The sequence below is a fragment of the Athene cunicularia genome (genome assembly GCF_003259725.1).
Source record: "Athene cunicularia isolate RWA chromosome Z unlocalized genomic scaffold, athCun1 chrZ_part1, whole genome shotgun sequence".
In the NCBI taxonomy this organism is placed as follows: domain Eukaryota; kingdom Metazoa; phylum Chordata; class Aves; order Strigiformes; family Strigidae; genus Athene; species Athene cunicularia.
This window is the reverse complement of record NW_020799142.1, coordinates 17,358,038-17,359,392: the sequence shown is the minus strand read 5'-3', so window position 1 is coordinate 17,359,392 and position 1,355 is coordinate 17,358,038.

The following is a 1,355-nucleotide window of genomic DNA, read 5'->3' as shown; positions in this document are numbered from 1 at the left end:
GGAGCGCGGCCTGCCCGGGCCCCCGAGGGGCTGCCGCGGTGACCAGCACCCGGGGGGGCTGTCGGTGGCGTCCGGCTCCGGCCGGACACGGGGACTCCCGCCGCCGCGGCGCCCCGGCCTGCCTGTGACAGAGACGGGGAGGCGACCCCTGCTGCAAACGCGGGGGGGATTTTTTTTTTTTTGACTAGGAAAAAGATGTTACCACCTCTAAAGTGTTGGAAAAATTGAAAAAATGCTGAGAAGCTGAGTTTCAGTCCAGTCCAAAACAATCTTTTTCCTTATTAAAAGCTTTTATTTGGAAAGAAAATCTCGACCGACGTGAAGAAAATGTTTTCTGCATAACCTCATTTTTATTTTAACAGCATTTACCACAAAACAGACAGCTTTTTTCACCAGTGTTGTTAGCGCTGTTGGGCACAAACTTCTCACGCGCACCACTGAGCACATCTGTGTTTTGTTCCAGGTAACTGCAGGTGGAGTGGCGCTTCCCACTCCAAAAGCATCCGGATAAACTCTTACGCGATTTCTCATGTATTCCACCCTCTCATTCTGTAAACAGCTTCACTTTGTATTGTATCCTAAAGGCGGAATAACAGGACTGGCAGATCAACAGGGGAAACAAGGTGGTGGAGGCACCTTGCTAAATATGCTGTCGTCTTCAATCATGCTGCCTAAAAAGGTACATAAAGCAGCTCCATACAGAATATATAAAGAAACTCTACACAGCAGCACATTCGGGATTCCCGATTTCATCTCAACAGCTAAGGAGCATCCTAGCTACAAATCAAAATGGGTGGCTCTAGAAATTAAAACTACCCTTGACTTCTAGGAGTGCAGAGTAATTTACAGAGCACGTTTTCCTGTGCAAGTATTCTGGGATGGTCTCGTGAAGGTAGAGGCTCCAGTGTTGTCTTAAAATGCAGAAAGTAATGGAACAAATTGGAGCACAACCTGGCAAGGAAGAAAAGTGGGGTTATCTTTGTGAGAACTGCTGCTGAAAGAAAAGTGTGCTGTCTGCTCTGATCCTCACAAAGCAGGGGATTGTTCACAAGGTCTTAAATCAGGAGTAGATAACATCCCCAAAATTGCAAGATGGTTACAAAACCCAGAAGACAAGCAGTGCAAACATTCCATGCACAACTGCTGTAATTGCTTTCTTCAACCCCAAAGCATTATGTTAATCTCGTTTGGGCTAAGCAGCAAACAGCTCTCCTGATCCACACCCCTGTGCAGTAAATTAGAGACGGAAGAGCTTGTGCTAATTTACATGGATCTCTTCCCAGAAGAATGTAAGCAAGACAGTGATTACACTTAAAAACACCTGAAAATTGGGCTGTAGCAGCACAGCATTCACC